The 17,855-nt window shown below is 49.2% G+C and overlaps 1 protein-coding gene across 2 annotated transcripts in view; it reads right to left on the bottom strand.

Moving 5' to 3' along the window:
- LOC144719699 (uncharacterized) overlaps positions 1 to 5,715 on the bottom strand; it is a 36,949-nt gene extending 31,234 nt beyond the window's left edge. For both annotated transcript variants that reach the window (XM_078595834.1, XM_078595836.1), the window contains exon 1: positions 361 to 5,715. The gene's annotated coding sequence lies outside the window, so the exon portion shown is untranslated. The remainder of the gene's footprint in view (positions 1 to 360) is intronic.
- Positions 5,716 to 17,855: the final 12,140 nt, after the last annotated feature.

The raw sequence follows: 17,855 nt of genomic DNA, 5'->3' as shown, positions 1-17,855 counted from the left end.
CACCAAATAACGCCCAGGGACTACGACCACCACGGCAGGGTGCGCCGGGTGAGAATGCACCGAATACGTCGAGGACGCGTGCGAGTTGCAGATCCACTGCTGGATGGAGGCGTCCCCACGACTTTCCCGCATGGAGAATGAGTCGATCTTCTGGTGTGGGGGGGGGGACGCCGTCACAGCGGTTCGCGTTGATTGGGCCAAAGGTTTCCATTTGGGGATGCGGGGAGGGCCCACGGGACCCACCTCCCCTTCGCCGGGCTCTGCCACGGCGCGTCGGTCATGGTGAAGTTCCTCCACCGTACATTTTGCTTGGGCCGTGGCGTATCATGGTAAAACGCACATTCTGTACTGTACTGCTACCTGTGAAAAGGAGACTTGGGCAGGTGAAACTTGAACTGCTTTATTCCATTGTCACCGCTTAGGGGCCGTCCATAAATGACGTCACGCACCTAGGGGGGGGGTGAGAAATGTGACGTCACATCAAAATGCGCAACTTTAATTAAATATAGACAACACGTTATACTTAATTATACTTTTTAATAAATGTTTTCTCCTACAGCATCAGAGTGCAGCGGCATTAAATACCCACTACAATGGCAATAGTTTAAAGCGATTTGAAGCATGTTTTATTTGGGGGGGGGGGGGCAGAGCTTTGTGACGTCATATTTGAGGGGGGTCTGACTTTTTGTGACGCCGTGTGACGAGGGGGGGGGGGTCAAAAATCGCGTGACGTCATTTATGGACGGCCCCTTATACACCACAGCAACACTCATCATCCAAACCAACCACATCACACGTTTTACAGTCCCTTATAAACCCCTACTTCACCTTCCTTTCCGGCTCTCCGAACCAATCCGATCAGAGTGTCAACCACTCACCCATCGGATTGGGTGTCGTGCACGTCAGCGCATGCTAACCCCTGCGACCGAACCTACCAACACCGATGTCCTGGCCGTGGCTGCCACTACCCTTCTCGCTAGCCGACGCTACTTAGTGACCGTGTCTGGGCATGGGAACTAGTGATGTGCCTCCCGAAGAATGAGATGCGTGAAGGAGTGAACATGGGGTGGATGGTTCCGGCCGGGTGTCTGAGGTGTGCGCACTCGCCTGAGTTGGGGCGGCTGCTGGTGAAGCTCGGCGAGTCTGGCTGGTCGTCCCAGCCGCCACCGTCCTGCTGCGGCATCCACGAGCGATGTGGCCCTTACGACCACACGATGACAGATGACTTTGCCCCTGCCCGGGAGTGTTGCTCTCGCCTCCTGAGGTACCCAGCGTCGCGGTCGCTGCTCTGCTTCTCAAGACGTCCCTGAGAGTTGTGGCAGGGCCGCCTCCACCTCTGTCCTGTAAGCCTCTGCCAAATGCATGTGCTCCCCCGGTGGCTCTGGTATCTCCATCATTTGGGGTTCCGCGTCATCGCCGAGATGTTCAGCGACGTTTGCTTCAATCGACGCGAGTCCTGCCATTTCCTCGTACGCCTTGAGATGCCGTGCGACTCAAAGCAAGGTGCCGGCTTCTACCCCACCAACGGCAGTACCACCCCTGCCTTTCGTGCCGTGATGAGGAGACGCTCCACCACCAGCGAGTCCAGGACCAGCTCGTCAAGCTACGGGAATGCGGCTTCTGCCAGCAACAGCAGTTTGATCATGAAGACCAGGAGCAATTTGGATGCGTTCCACTGCCGGTTCTGGAATTTTTGTCGAGCCCCAGACGGAGGGTCAAACACCTCCGCCATCTCCTTGTATGATGCCTGTAGGGATCCCCTCTTTGAGTCAGCATTGAGTCATCCAATGCGGTGGGTAGTGCTGCCAGGGCCTCCTCCTCTGTCCACTTCAGTGCCCGGACCACTGTCTCAAAACGGCAAATGGAAACGTGCCAATCTCCGGTTTTGGACGCGAACTTCTCCAACGCACCCAACTGGCGACGCCATCCTCATCCACATTTCCCGGGTCATCCCGTTTGGGGCGCACCTGGGTTTCTGATCCCGATTTGTCCTACTGCCCCTTGCCTGGCCAGCTGCCCTTCACTGTGACCCGGATTCTCCCGCTCTCCTTCTGCTGCTGTCGGCAGGGCCATGGAATGTGGGATAGGGCTTGCTCCATGGTCCCATGCGGGACACACTGTCCGCAGTGTCGATGGTGGTTCGTCCACTGCTGGCTGCTGCGGTGTCCCGGGTTGGGTGTCCTGGGTTGCACGAGGCTTCTGCCATCTTGCTGGGGTGGTGATGCAGCTTGAGGTCCCCGCAGTTGTCTCCCATCAGGCCCCAGCCGGCGAAGCAGCACTGATACTGCATTAAGTAGCTGATCCATCCTCCGATCTCTGGATGATGGTCTGCTGCGGCGGTGAGTCTGCCCCGCCGGGTTGGTGGACGAAGGTGCCCATGTCAGTTGGACTGCTGCCTTGGACTCTGTCGATGAGCCGGGAGATGAATCCCGACTCGGCGGGTCCGTTTCTGGGCAGTGCTCGTCCTGGGCGCCTAGAGTGTCTTCTGCTTGGGTCTCCCCTCGTGGGAATTTGCGTCGGCTGGGTCGGGACATCCCACCGCTGCCACCAGATGAAAAGGAGACTTTGGCAAGAGCACTTTAACTGCTTTATGCCGTTGTCACCACTCATACACCACTTATCACCTTTCTTCAATTTCCCGCTCTTTCCTGATCCACTCTCCAACCAAATCCGATCAGAGTGTCAACCACTCACCCATCGGATTGGGTGTCGTGCACGTTAGTGCTCACACCCCAATCTCTATTCCCCACTCGAGCGTGCCATGTGTGTGATGTAAGTAACCCCTGACCTCCGACCTTTCCCTGGTGCATCCCCCGTGTACGTGATTGATGTGTGTGGCGTGTTGTGATGTTGAGTGCGGAAGGTATGCGTGTTGTTTGTGTGGTGCGAGTGTGTGAGGATGGGTTAGACATCCTCTACACCTGTATATGTGTAGCGACATCGCTGGATGTCACTGTGTGTGGCCGGCCTGGGAAAGGCACGCCATGCAATGTATTGACATCACGGACACCACTGAATGGGGATGCAGTACCGGCCCTAGCGGGGCTCGGGCAGCACTGACTGACAGTGAGTGATGGCACCACGCTCTACGTGCAGTGCCAGCCCCTACAGGATAGGGTGCGAGAGTGCCGGCCTCGGAACGGGGTTGCAGGGGGCCATGGCCCTCTGGTTGACCCTGGAGGACACGTGACCGGAGGTGTCTACCCGGAGACCCCCAAAGGGGGAGGCTGGGGGTGATCACGTGTCAAGGTGGAGATCTTCCTCGAGGATTCCAGAAAGGGGTCGTGGCCAGGGGCGGAGCGAGCCCCGCCACGAGGATATAAGCGGGTTCCTCAGTGGGACCGGCTGTTGTTGTAATCCTGAAGACTCTACGTTCTATGCCCTACGTCCGGAAGACAAGATCAACACGGGGACCGGGACCCAAGCTGGGGTCCCGTCCATAGTAGCTCCTCCCTGTGCTGTTAGTGTAGCTAGCCTGGTGGCCCACCACCATAGGTTGTTATCTGGTGAAGGGGCAGTTACCCTTTCGTAAGTACGTGTAAATGTTAATAAACGTGTTGCCTCCAAAGTACAACTGAGTCTCCGTTTGAGCCCACTACATATGCATGATTGTGCCCCGCCTCGTGGTATAATTGGTTTATATGGTAGTTAGACGACAGACGAGAAAAAGACACGTGAATGATATATAATATAATGAGAGAAATGCAGGCGAAGGATAGAGATGTGAGATGAAAGAAAATAGTTATATATATTAAACTGATGTAATTAAGTGAGAGAGATGTAGACAAGATGTAAATATGGAGTTTTAAGAGAGATGCAGACAAGATAGCGATGAGAGAGAAGAATTATCATTTGTGATGATTAGATTTTTACGTATATTAAGATTTTAATTTGAGCTGATACTATATTTGGTTCATCCCTACGTTTTAATGGTTATCAAGCCCTTAACTAAGCATTGGCTTTGTTTGCTTCGACCGAGCGCCACCACTGGCTGAATAGCATCTTCATATATTCCACCCTGACCAGTCCTAGCACACTGTGGTCTTGCCTTAACGAGTCTGCTTCTAGAGCTATAGCCTCGCAGTCCTCGGGAGTTTGTGACCAGCGACTTTAGGGATCCTTAGCTTTCCTCTTTGGTTTTGATCAATTTCCTTGTTCAGTATTTTTCTGCTAATTTTCTCCAAACAGCCCGTGAATATCCATCCTGTAATCTTCATTGTCACATATCAAGACGTCTCCAGGAAGTGGCCCCTGTGGGTGATAGATGAACCCTGGGCTGTGTCCTGCCATTCTTGTGGGCACGTCTGCTGTTTGCCCGGCTCTTTCTGCTCTCCCTCTCTCTGATTGGGTTTTGGGCTGTGTGGTGATTGTGAGTTTGTTGCCGCTCGGCTCAAATTATTGAGTTTTTACGAATTTGTTAAGTTTAGTTTGTATTTGTTGGTTCCCCTGCTTGGATGTGTTACCCCGTGCCTCCTGCCCCTTATCCTGCCGTTTTTCCTCATCTCTCAAGTCCCACGTGCCAATGTCTTGTGTTTCAGAGTGGCATTGTCAGGCCCTTTTTGGAACCTCCGGGTCTGTTATCCACTCTCCCTGGGACTCCGTGTTGGTGCTGGGGTTCCCCAGTGCCTTCTGAGACTGAATTCGGGTGATACCAAGATTGGTCGCGGATTGTTGCCTTGACAACTCCTCGGCGGTCCTGATGTGTCTTGTGGAAACCTACATTGTTGGGAAACTAAATCGGTCCTTTGTGCACCTGGGGTCATGGTGTGTGGGTGCCGTGGTAGCGTCATGTCTTTTTCCCCCCCGTGGCCTAGTTGAGCTGTGCTGGAACTATACCACGATGGTGTCAACGCTTCCTCCGTTGATCGCTGACGCTGTGCCACAGTGGTGCTAAGTAAGCTCGGCAACTTGCCAGGATCGTGCCGGGGAAGGTGCTAGGCAGCTAGGGATTGCTGGAGTCATTTTGTGGTAGGATGTGGTGACTGTTCTTGTGACATGGTGTGACTGACTGCCTTGGTGGTGTCTGGAGTTATTTTGGAAAACTGATATTGATAATAAAAGGAAACTTACCAATATGTTGTAGAAATAGTTTTCAACATATGGATTGGACACATGAACAAATGACAAAGAAAATGTAACAAAAGCTGATTAGCGTACAAAGTAACATCGAGAGAGGCGTGAATGCAATTCCACTGAGAGGAAGATAAACATGATCGGAGAACAAATACAAAGTGAAAACAATAATGACTGTCGAAAAGTAAGTGGTCTTGCGCAGGACATATTGCGAGAAGGGAGGACATGAGACTCGTGGTATGGAGTGGCAAGCAAAGGAGAGAATGCACCCAAGAGTACATTCACTATAGAGAAAGAGAGATGGCCTGTGGCCTTGTAAGAATATGAGGGATAGCAACGGCATGGGGTGTTCATCATCTAGCAGTGGATAGATGATGGTTGACGATGAGATACTTGTAAAGAGTGTGAATGTGATGCTCAACAATTGGAATACATGTACCACATCAGCTGGAGCCAAGATGATTTACAGACACCCTGTTAAACTAATCAGACATTTCATTCACTTGATTTGAAGTGTTCTTGCCTGCAGGAATTACTCTTTGGTTCTTTCGGTAAAGTCATGTAGAAAGAAAATAAATAAAATAATTGAATCCGACGTTTCGTTTGCCACACCAGCAACCGTCATCAAGTATGAATGAATGAGAAAACAAACCTAGTAAACTTAGAAATGTAATGCAATACAACAGAGAGTCGGCTAACACAACAGTCAACACCCTACCTGGTTAATTACGTTCTTCCAAAGATTGCTAAATTTGAGAGAAAGACAAAACACAGACACGGAGACACATAGGGAGACACACAAGCAGAGAGAGACACAGAGCGACACAGAGAGTCTCTCAAATTTAGCAATCTTTGGAAGAACGTAATCAACCAGGTAGGGTGTTGACTGTTGTGTTAGCCGACTCTCTGTTGTATTGCATTACATTTATAAGTTTACTAGGTTTATTTTTTCATTCATTCATACCTGATGGTGGTTGCTTGTGTTGCAATCGGAACGTCGTATTCTATAATTAAATTGATTTTATTTCATTCACTACATGTGTTTTTTAAATAAATGAAAATTATGATGTTTCCTGTGCGAGCAGCCCACTAAATTTGTGTGCCATTGTGGCTCATGTCTAATCAGCTGCAGCCATATGTTCCGCAACTCCCTACTAATGGTAGCCTTTTAGATAGCATATCCCTTAGCCACAAACAGCTCCGTGCCAGTGGCCAAGAACCACCAGCAAAGAGTTGCCACGTGCACCAACCCATACCCGCCTGCGACAGGAAAATCGAAAGCACACACAACAGCACAATAACTGGAATTCGCCACTAAGTGGCAGTTACACCACTGTGGTGTTTGTACTTGTCTAGGTAAGCTTTTAGGCAACATGAAATAGCGATTTAAGACTTTCTGGCAGGTCACAGGACATGCCCAGATATTATAGGTTAACTGGTTCTGGTGACAGGCAGTTGGATGGTCTGCATGCTACCCTGTGCTTGTTCAATGTGATATAGCCACCTGACGACACACTGCTCATTGTGAGAATCGCTCCTCTATCTCTTGTTGCTGGAGGTAGCTGCTGCCAACTGTGTAATTGCATCTTTCACAAGCTCCCTCCAAAGACGCCAAAGAAGCTGATCTTGACTCCAGGTGTGTTTTTTTAATGAGGGGGTCCAAATTTCACAAGTATAGATAAGATATGGGACGATTGTGGCCAAGGAGATGGGAGAGTCACATGTAGCTTCCATACAGAATCATGCAGCCAATGAAAGGATATTTCTGCTCAACTTATTTTGAGTAAGACCTCTGCAGACAAACCAGAGCATATAATTCGGTGACTCTCCATCCTCTACAATTACCCCAGCAACTCGTAGTGGGGAAGATGGCGTGTGGCCATCTGCCGGTCGAGAAGCAGAGTCTCTAACTTATTTGTATGGGCAGTGATCACCATCTAGCTGATCAGCATACGTAACATGATTAAACAGGGGTCATCTTATAATTGCACCCTGGCATCAGTCAGCCTTCGATTGTATCCGTACCAGATCGAAATTCCACTGATGCTGCCTTTTGGTAACAAAAATAAGTTCAATAGCGTAGAAGCTAGAGGACATCTCTGTCACATGCCAAGGAATTGCTCTGATCCCTGGCCATCCATATTTACCCAGGCTTGCCCATCATCGTGAAAGTTCTTAATGATTGTCAGAAGAGGGTCAGGAACACAAAACAGATGTGCCCGCACATCCTTTAAATTAAAATGTAAAATGTCAATCCATCTCCCAGTGCTGTCATGTGATGGGTCTGTTTGACCATACTTCACCACACTGCATGGGTCAGCAAAATTAGCCCTGGCCTGAAATTAAACCCAGGTCACAGGATACATAGGGCAGTGCATAGCGCAGTATTGTCAGTGTGGGTTGGTGGAATCGGGGAGTATAGATGTGGGGATGTAGAAGTACAGGATAACAATGGATTCTACTGCACAGCCCTCTGCTGCCCACCATGCAGGCCCGCAGCAACCTTTAGCAACCTATTTGGTGGCCCATCCACGCACCATCTAGGCTCAATCCTGATATGATCGGACAAATACCTGATAATTGGATCTCGCTCGAAAATCAGGAGTGACTACCGTAAAAACTATAATACTACCACATTAACACTTTCTTTGACAGAGCAACTCCACAAATGCTTACACATACATTTAAAAGCAACGCAATGGAATTCTTCCAATATTAATCTTACATAAATGGTAGCTGGTGCAAAATACATTTCCTCAGTTGACCTGCGCAGAGTAAGGAGATATGAGCACATCACACCAGGTCTTGAAATAAGGTTCATTGGCATCAGAATTCGAAGTATATTTTTCACTCAGTTGAAGCCCATTGAGCTAAGAAGCTCTTTGTCGAGGGTCACTTGGCCAGCAGACAACACAAAGGCATCCAGTGAAAGAATGCCTGCATATTAACATCTTGAGCCTGATTGACATCACTCTTATAGATTTGTTCTTGCGGAATAGTCTTCTGTTATAACTTGGTCATGCTCTCCTCTGCCGAGTTTTAGGTCAGGCCTTATATCATGGTTCATTCATAAGGACGATGTGCGGTTAATAGTTGAATGCAGCGTGATTAGTAGTATACTGGAGTGTGATGGTGTATTCATGATTGTTCATTGTAATGTGCCTTGTGGTCGTTCGTTCCATAAAAAGGTGTGATGTAAACGTGATATGTTTTTCATCACGGTAAAGTATTACAGCACTGCGCGTTATATATCACGCCAGGCAGCCTGCGTGGAATCGCCGCCCTCCCTTGGCCGTTCACTGGAGAGGTCACTGCTCGACAGATCGCCCCGTCTCAGTCTCCGAGTTGCCCCTCACTCCTTCCGCCAGTCACTGTTCTGTTGCTAAAGCAATGTGTATGATGTCCTCGTAAATATGGGCACTGCTCATCCCTTGTGTTTATTTGTGTTGGAAACATCACTTGCATGATTCGCACGTAAGTGAGCGGTGATATTTGGCAATAAACGTGAGCTTAACCTGTGATCCGTCCGATTATATCATGAGCCGTATTTATTACCAACGTGCAATATCGTTCTGTTCTTGCCAGTGACATGCGATTGTTGTTGTACCACAGTGTGATTGTCAAGGCCCAAAGCTGTAGCAAAAAAAATGTGCTTACGACTCTAATTCAATTGCTGACTATTTGTCACTAATTGATTTTGCTTAAATATGCATCGTTATTTATATGCTAACCGACCACTCATTGCTCAAATGTGTTTGTAATAGTTTCACCAGTATTCACACACATCTCATCAACTGGAAAATTATTCGTGAATATAATTGTGCTTGGAATCAAACACTGTGAAGAGAGAGAGGACTTGGAAAGGCAATCCCATCTCATGGAAGAAATGTTCTGAAAAGCTGCTTTGGAAGTGGTAATCAATCGCAGTCGCAGCGTTATGGTTCGTGCACCGTGCCATAAACTCAGCGACATCATTTCAATTCACGGCCATGGCTAATATCATCGGTGGTTGATATGCCCCTTCACCAACCCGCATTGACCAGGGTGAAGTATGGTCGAACAAACTCCAAGGACAACACAACGTGAGGAGGCTGTAATCCAGCAGTAGCTTGACAAAGGGTTGAACAATATTACTGGAAAAATGCTTTTGAACTTACTGGTGCTGAGAATTCATACGTAAGCTTAACAGTCATAGCCTTTATACAAATACAAATAAACCTGTACGTACATGCAATTCAGTTATAGTAAATATTGCAATCTTAACGAACAGATATTCTGCAAGAAAAAAAGTCGGAAAGGTCAGACAGAGGGGTGGAAAAGAAGATATGCTGTCGCCAAATTATTTATAGGCCGCACAGAAAATGTATACCACTTTGGAAAAACAGGCATTAAAATAGTGGGGAAAGAATTTGTCATTTTGCATTGAATGCGCCAATCGTCATTATGTCAACAAATGCAAATGAATTTACAGGAATTCATCCCAACTGCTCGCATGCAGCACGGCAAGGCTCAACTTAAACACAGAGAGAGAAAGCAACGTTCATGCACAGTCGTTTTTGCAAATAAAACATTTACTGATGGACATATTCAAATATAAATTACATAATATATATATGTACATTACTGTACTATGTTTCCAATACTATTAATAGGTTAGAAAAAAATGATGCTCATGCGCACATTGTGTAAAACTTTCCAAACGTGGGTTTATCTTCGAAACTATTTAATTAGTTGTATGGAAACTCACAGATACTTTTCAGAGAAAAATAACTTTGCATATGGGCAACCCTCATCAATTTGACCGTCTTTCTATGGGGTTAGTGCCTCATAACAACACGATATACTGACGTTTAGTTGTATGACGTTTACGTAAATTATAGAGCCTCCCCGAGACAAATATCCCCTCATGTAGCATTTACTATCGGCTATTGACCGAGTGCTGCGAGCAAGCAGCTACTAAGCTCGGCCCAGGGCAGGAAGGGTGGTGTGCCCAGTACCACGCGTGGCCACTTTTGTCACCCCACTGCTGATGTTTACACACCTCACCAGGTACGCATTTGAGGCTGAGTCAACCTAGGGGAGAACCGGTATGAGTTAAGATATCACTGCCCGCTAATATTAGCCTTGGCTGGCAATACAACTCTAGTAGGAAAATTTGTAGTGCGGTGTCCTAATCACTACGCCACCACTACACACATAACTGTGTAACATATATAACAAAGGCAAATATCCCCGGGGTAGCCTTCATGGACTGTTTGGTCAAGTGCTGTTACGGAACACCTATGAAGACCAGCACGGCACATGATGGGGTTGGTGGGCAGCAGCATACCCTAGATTATCACCGTTGGCTACGTACGGTGCACAATAAGTTCAACATACATAGTGGCAATGTTTACTCATTTGAGGCTAAGTCGACCTAGAGGAGGCCCAGGCCGTGAGCGGGAATCGAACCCGGCTCGCCTGGTTCAGAGCTCAGTTCTCAGGTTGTGAAAAAAAAAATTGCATTACCACGGAAAAACTATTGTGTTTTACCAGTTTGCAACAAATATAGACATATCTGGCAATAAACATAGAGGATGTTTACTTCTTAAACTGAGAAACAAAGGGATCTGCCGTGGTGTGATAGCGCACAAGACTCCAGTGTAACGGTGCCTCTCTCTGTCCACTCAGAAGAGTAACGGTGCCTCTCTGTCTCACTCAGAAGTGTAACGGTGTCTCTCTGTCCACTCAGAAGTGTAACGGTGTCTTTCTGTCCACACAGAAGTGTAACGGTGTCTCTCTCTGTCCACACATAAGTGTAACGGTGTCTCTCTCTGTCCACACAGAAGTGTAACGGTGTCTCTCTGTCTCACTCAGAAGTGTAACGGTGTCTCTCTGTCCACACAGAAGTGTAACGGTGCCTCTATGTTTCACACAGAAGTGTAACGGTGTCTCTCTGTCTCACTCAGAAGTGTAATGGTGTCTCTCTGTCTCACACAGAAGTGTAACGGTGTCTCTCTGTCTCACTCAGAAGTGTAATGGTGTCTCTCTGTCCACACAGAAGTGTAACGGTGTCTCTCTGTCCACACAGAAGTGTACGGTGCCTCTCTGTCTCACTCAGAAGTGTAACGGTGTCTCTCTGTCCACACAGAAGTGTAACGGTGTCTCTCTCTGTCCACACAGAAGTGTAACGGTGTCTCTCTGTCCACACAGAAGTGTAACGGTGTCTCTCTCTGTCCACACAGAAGTGTAACGGTGTCTCTCTCTGTCCACACAGAAGTGTAACAGTGTCTCTCTCTGTCCACACAGAAGTGTAACGGTGCCTCTCTGTCTCATTCAGAAGTGTAACGGTGTCTTTCTGTCCACACAGAAATGTAACGGTGTCTCTCTGTCTCACACAGAAGTGTAACGTTGCCTCTCTGTCTCACTCAGAAGTGTAACGGTGTCTCTCTGTCCACACAGAAATGTAACGGTGCCTCTCTGTCTACACAGAAGTGTAACGGTGCCTCTCTGTCTCACTCAGAAGTGTAACGGTGTCTCTCTGTCCACACAGAAGTGTAACGGTGCCTCTCTGTCTCACACAGAAGTGTAACGGTGTCTCTCTGTCTCACTCAGAAATGTAACGGTGTCTCTGTCCACACAGAAGTGTAACGGTGTCTCTCTGTCTCACTCAGAAGTGTAACGGTGTCTCTCTGTCCACACAGAAGTGTAACGGTGTCTCTCTGTCTCACACAGAAGTGTAACGGTGTCTCTCTGTCTCACTCAGAAGTGTAACGGTGTCTCTCTGTCCACACAGAAGTGTAACGGTGTCTCTCTGTTTCACTCAGAAGTGTAACGGTGTCTCTCTGTCCACACAGAAGAGTAACGGTGCCTCTCTGTCTCACACAGAAGTGTAACGGTGTCTCTCTGTCTCACTCAGAAGTGTAACGGTGTCTCTCTGTCTCACACACCACGTGTATACATTTGTTTGCCTTTGGAAGTAATTAATTAGCAGTAGGCAGCTGAAAATTATCTGCCAAGAGAAAACATTAAAAATTAACCCGTAAAAACAAAGTTTTTCACTATAAATCATTTATATGCGTGGCGGCTAGAGTCCTCTCGTCCTCTGGCTTGAGATGGCTGCCACCTATGGGTCAGATGATTGCCTGCCACCATTAAGCAATTGGTAATTAAATATAATTATTTTCCCCTAAAAAGTGTAAAGTTATGGAAAAAATCTTTCACGAAAATAAATTGTCACGCACAACGAGTCTGTGTGCAAAATGTCAGCTCGATTGGATCACGGGAAGTGGGTTAAAAAACGACCAAAAGATTTACACGGTCGTAAGCGCGCAAGCAATCAAGCAAGTGAACTTAATATAAAGGATTTAAAAAGGGATATTTTTGCCAGTATCAAAGTATGAAAAAATAAGAAAAAAACAATAAGGGTAAAACCTGTTCATATTTTTTCAAGGCAAAACATCATTGCAAATCGTTATTTTGGTGCTGGTTTGTATCTCCAAGGTGTGGACAACCCTTTGATAAAATTAAAACTAATTATATAGTGATCCTGCGCAATGGTGCACAAGCACAAATAACATAACTCAACACATTCGTTAATGGCAGCGTTATTGACGGATGTGTTGAGTTATTTTCTCTTTGATAAACATCACACCGTAATACTTTAGTTGGTAGATATCTTTACGAGAGTAGTAATTATTGGTTGCAAAGTTATCAAAAAAATATCAGCATCATATGCAAAACAAAGACTTTAATAAGAGCACATTGCTGTTTTATTTTCTAGAAAACTGAGCTCTTTAATGAAAAGCAACACGCATCACCATCAACAGTGCATCAACATCAATGTGTTTTACATGGGTTTTAAACCTGGGTGTGACAAAGAAAATACAACTATTGTTGGTGGTCTTGCGTAGAGATGCACAATACTTAGGATAATCACTCCAAAAGAGGAATTACTCCTGTAGATGGGTTTGGTGCCGCATGCATGAAATCCAATGCTTTATTGTTAGTTTTGGTGCATTACTCCCGTAATATTTTTTGTTGCAGTAAGATGTCTCATTCTGGCAGCCTGGTTTCGATTCACAGTCACAGCTAACGTTATCCGTATCACGAACAAGCCTGCTGCCTACGCAAAATCACTTGTCTAATTATCTACAACAGGAAATTGTGTGTTTGCTGCACAACAATGATAAATGCGGGCCACTATGCACTGAACGGGGGGAAAGGGAAACCCAACGATGCAGGGGGTAGATTAATGCCAGTTTAAGGAACACATTTATATCTATTCTGCATTGCAAAATGACATATATAGAGACGTTTACTGGTATTTTGTCCTGTACGCTTTTCTTAAAGTGTATGGCTCTTCTTTTGAAGATACCTTTAGAGGCAAGCCGCATGAAAGTTGGTGTAACTACCGACTATGCTTTTTAAACATCCATAAGCCTGTATGGTGCAACTTACTGCATCAAACACAAGTTTGTTTGCCTTAGCAATTCACAAGATGCCATTTTGCACTGAGACTAGCAAGCTATAGATGCAATCTAGAGCCACTGGGTTTTTTTGCATCCACGATTTTCTCTGTCCACCTTAGCAGTGTTCACTTGCAGATCTCGAGCTCATCCAAACCTTACTGTCGAGCAATGAAAAAGAGGCTGACTGCCATGTGAAAGGATGGCAATAACTTTGTTTATGCATCAGTTTTATATGCACATGATAGTCCGTGTTGTGGGTTTTCTCTCCAACACACCGGTGTCCTGAACTCGTCACTAATTGGCATGTTTTGTGTACGTGACAAACCTGACTAATTGGCTGTGTCGGGTGGTGGCAGGTTTAACGGCACGTTTATATTTACGCGATCTAATCAAGGAAGAAGTTACTATTTTTTACACATATAATTTCGTTCATATATAACAGCTTGTTCTCAGGTACTATCTTTACCTTGAAATTGAAATATGGGGACTGCATTAGCTATGGTGTAGAAACATGGCAAACCCCACATCGATTTAACTAAAAGTAAAATATACAGATGTAGTGGTGATACGCGCTGGCAGTAGGGATCGTGGGGTAGCGCGTGGTGATTGGCTGTGTGTTGGTGACGCGCGCTGACGGTGAGGGATCGTAGGTCAGCGCGGGGTCATGGGTTATGTGATGGTGATTGGCTGTGTGTTGGTGACGCGCGCTGACAGTGATGGATCGTGTGGCAGCGCGTGGTGATTGGTTATGTGCGCTGACACAAGCTGGAAGAAGGGATCGTGTGGCAGCGCGTGGTGATTGGTCGACTAGGGTGGGTGCTCACATCGCGGTCCGCATAGGCTCCGTCTCCTCGGAACGGAGGGCTATATAAGGCGGTGCGCGCGGGCGCTCGGGGAGTTGTTGGTGACCAGTGAAGACGGAAGACGGAGGAGGAAGAGATAGGGCCCTGAGACACCTAGTCCCGCTGTCCTTGTAAGGACCGGGGCCCTGTGTGGCTCAGAGGCGGGACCTTGGGACCCGGGGGCTGGACGTCCGTGTGAGGACCGGGCTGCGGGACCCAGTGGTCGTGACCCATACCCAGGCTGGGGTGGGTCTAGAGGTTCCCCCGGATGCTACGGGGCTGGAATGCCCGTGTGTGTGTAGCCGGGTGGAACGCGTAGCGTGAGCTGTAGTAACCACATGTGTCGGGTGGAACGTGTAGCGTGAGCTGTAGTAACCACACGTGTCGGGTGGAACGCGTAGCGTGAGCTGTAGTGACCACACGTGTTATTGTGGCAAACCAAGTGTTAATAAAGTGTGCTACCCGTCAAGTGGTCTCCCGCCGTAGTTTACTACACTACAACTGGTGTCAGAAGTGGAACGGTCTTCCTGCCATGGATACCAGGAAGACTCATCGGACTCACGAGTGTGACCGGGAGGAAAACCACGACGACTCGGCGCCACAAGACCCTTCATGGGCGCCCAACAAGCGGCTGGGGGCTGACGCCGGACTCCGCCACGCGCACTCCCGCCTGGCGGAGCTACTACTCGCCGCGGCGTCCATCCTAGCGGAGATCACCACGTCTGGAGGAGCGAGAACGTCGACGGACAAGGGCTCGCCTTGCTGATTCCCGCCAAAATGACTTTGAAATTCCCGCCATTTCTGCTGAGCGGCCATCTTTTGGCGGGAACTGCGAGCAACACGTGGCGGGAGTCCTCCAATCCCTGCCGCTTACGTCATCAGCGCGCGCTACGGGCCGCCATCAGCCACCCGCCATAGGGGCTGCCATTTTGCAGGTCGACGGTGCGGCGCGGGAGAGTCACGAGCCAGAGGACGACATCATTTTCCAGCAGCGTCTTCCCGCGTTGACAGCCTTCAAGGCGGACGGCGGGGACTGGGGCGCATTCCAAAGAAGATTTCGCGCCCATCAAGAGATGTCGGCCTGGTCCGACGCTACGGCGCTGCGGGCACTGCCTGCCATGTTGGACGACAACGCGCTCGCGGCCTTTAGGTCCGCACCAAGATCGGCCCGCTCCACGCTCAAGGCTGCGCTGGGCCTCATGGCCAAAGTGTACGGACCACCTTCGGCCTGCCGCCACCAATTTTACGACCGACGGAAGGCGGACACGGAGACCGCGCTCGCCTACCGCACGGCGTTGTTGGCTCTCGCCGACGCCGCATTCCCTCGTATGGACGAGGAGGGGCAGGACGCTATGGTTTTGGAACAACTGCTCAAGTTTGCGCAGGACCTGGGGGTCCCCATCAACACAGCCGACGAAGTGGATATATGTTCATTGCATGTTGCAACGAGTATTCAGGCGCACGAGGTCCTGCAGCGGAAACAGGTGGTCGTCTGCACTGCTGCCGCGGTCTCAGCTCCGGGCCCGGTGGTCACCGAGCCCCAGGTCGTTCGCCCACGGGAGGAGGCGTTCACGGCTGCACGGCCGGGGGATTGGAGGTCGGGGGGTCGGTCGCCTCTGCGATCGACCCACAAGCTGGAGCAACCGAGACCTCCGACGTCCCTCATCACGTGCTACAACTGCGGCCTTCGGGGCCACGTGGCGTCCGGGTGCCGCGCTCCACGTCAGCGCGCCACGGGACCTCGGCTGGACGACGACCAAGGCCCCAAGTCGTCCCAACTACCCCCGGCAAGTCGTGGCACTTCACATGCTCGGCCTACATACACGACACACATGGGCCGTCGCTTTGCGGCGGAGGATGTGCGATTGGGGGTCGGGGATTCGGTTCGGAGAGGGGGGTTCGTACGGGGCCGGGGGGACATTAAATGGTCCGAGTTGGGCCACAGAATAGTGGCCGCGGCGGCCGGTTCGTCGGTCGTTACGGGATTCATAGACGGGGTCGAGGTCAGGGTGTTGGTGGACACGGGAGCGTCGGCGACTATAATTTCAGACCTCATTTATAACATTCTCCCCGTCCAATGTCGACCTCTGCTTCCGGTGGACGTGCCATTTTACGCGGGAAATGGGGGCTCATTGCGTATTATCGGTCAGATTCGGGCGACCATTTGCATAGGGGATATTAAATTGGTGAGACCTGTTTTCATCTCCTCTTCCCTAGCGGTTCCTTGTCTGTTGGGCACAGATTTTTTGGCTAAGATGCCCATTAAAATTCTCGTGGATCAACGTTGTATTGAGCTGCCATCGGGTCGCCGTATTTCATTTTTATCTAACCCTACTGAAATACGGACGGCGTGCGCGACGATCCAAGCGCTAGCGACACAGACGGTGCATGTGCCCCCGGGTTCGCAGATGTTGATACCCCTCCGGTTGCGGAAGCCATTGGGTGGGGAGACTGCGGGACAAAGCGTGCTTTTGGGTCCATCGAATAGAGCTGTCGGGGGTCTGGATTTGGCGGTGGCTCAAACGTTGGTTCGGGCTGACGGGGACCCGTTCGTTATGGTGTTAAACGCTGGTTCGCGGCCGGCCATTATTCCGCAGGGCACCGTGCTTGCTCACGCGGCACGGGTCCCTGCGGAAGAGCGCCTTGTTGCACATGTTGATCCCGTCCCGGCGCAGAAAATTATATCGGGTGATGACCTTGAATGGGTCGATTCGCTGTGTGCGGACTCGAGTGATTTGTCAAGGGTACAACTGGGTGCGCTGCGCGCTCTGCTGATCGAATTCTCCGATGTGTTCAGTACGCACAAATATGATATTGGGTGCACGGACCTGTTACGCCACCACATTGAAACAGGCGATGCAGCACCAGTCCAGCAGAATCCCTTCCGGCTGAGTCCTGCCGAGAAGGAACACGTTCAATCGGCCGTCAATGACATGCTGACGGCCGACATCATTTCGCCCTCATCCAGTCCGTGGGGAGCACCTATCGTTCTGGTTAAAAAGCAAGATGGGTCCTTGCGGTTTTGTGTAGATTTCCGTCGCCTGAATAAAATCTCCGTGGCTGACGCGTATCCGCTCCCCAGAATGGACGAGTCCCTGGACGCATTGTCCGGGGCGCGGTATTTTTCTACACTTGACTTACTGTTGGGATTCTGGCAGCTGCCACTCGACAATGAGTCTAAACCTAAGACAGCATTCCGGACCCCAGGGGGCCTGTTCCAGTTTAATCGGTTGCCCATGGGACTCCACTCCACTCCCGCGACGTTTCAGCGCCTTATGGAATTGGTTTTGTCGGGTCTGGAATGGGATACTTGCTTAATTTATCTTGACGGTGTCATTGTTTTCAGTAAAACTTTTGAGGAACACCTCCAGCGATTAAGAGGGGTGTTCTTGCGGATGCGTTCGGCTAAGTTAAAGTTTAAACTGGCGAAATGCCACCTTCTGCGGAAATCCGTAAGGTACTTGGGCCACATTGTCGATTCTTCGGGGAT

This window comes from Lampetra planeri, chromosome 7 (assembly GCF_965212315.1).
Source record: "Lampetra planeri chromosome 7, kcLamPlan1.2.h2, whole genome shotgun sequence".
Taxonomy (NCBI): Eukaryota; Metazoa; Chordata; class Hyperoartia; order Petromyzontiformes; family Petromyzontidae; genus Lampetra; species Lampetra planeri.
Note: the sequence above shows the minus strand (reverse complement) of the source record. Positions and strands in the feature narration are given on the sequence as shown.